Source organism: Meleagris gallopavo, chromosome 6 (assembly GCF_000146605.3).
Source record: "Meleagris gallopavo isolate NT-WF06-2002-E0010 breed Aviagen turkey brand Nicholas breeding stock chromosome 6, Turkey_5.1, whole genome shotgun sequence".
NCBI classification, from domain to species: Eukaryota; Metazoa; Chordata; class Aves; order Galliformes; family Phasianidae; genus Meleagris; species Meleagris gallopavo.
Genome location: NC_015016.2, coordinates 11,512,797 through 11,513,359, shown reverse-complemented (window position 1 = coordinate 11,513,359; position 563 = coordinate 11,512,797). Strand labels below are relative to the sequence as shown.

At 47.6% G+C, this 563-nt stretch overlaps 1 long non-coding RNA gene across 2 annotated transcripts in view; it reads left to right on the top strand.

The window, feature by feature from the left end:
• The first annotated feature begins 422 nt into the window (after positions 1-422).
• LOC109368381 overlaps positions 423-563 on the top strand; it is a 3,543-nt gene continuing 3,402 nt past the window's right edge. For both annotated transcript variants that reach the window (XR_002116373.2, XR_002116372.1), the window contains exon 1: positions 423-525. This is a non-coding gene — a long non-coding RNA (uncharacterized LOC109368381). The remainder of the gene's footprint in view (positions 526-563) is intronic.

Here is a 563-nt window from a genome sequence, read left to right as displayed (position 1 = left end):
TTCATACGCTTGGTGTCCGGCTCTTGCTCTGCTAATTCGAGCTGTTCACCTCTAGTGGGGATTTTTCAGCTTTATCTGTTGCTCCAGAGTAGGACATGGGAGGCAAAACAGATGTAGAAGTGCTGGGCATGTTGGTGTTTCCAAACGTGCTATTTACCCTGCTGCTCCCACATACTGCCAGTGGTTTTCTTCTCTGTGGCTCTTGGTTTCTCCACACTTTGTTGTGGACATGGAAGCTTTGGGTTACAGTTTTCCTCTGCTTCCTGCACAGGTTCTGCACTTCTGTCTGTTAAATGCTGATGCTTTTCCTGTGATTGCAATTTCAAAATCATTTCAATTGTCCAAGACCACTTCCTCACCCCAAACATTCACTGTCCCTGACCCTGATTTCTGCTCTGAGTTCTCTCCTCCCCACTGACGCACATGTTTTGCTTCAGACTCCATGTGCAGCTTGACCATGTGCCTCGCCCCCTCTGTGGATGAACAGCACAAGGCAGGAGTGCCAGTACTATTGCATCGATTGAGGTTGTGTACAAAAATGCGTGTACATAAAGAAGTGCTGG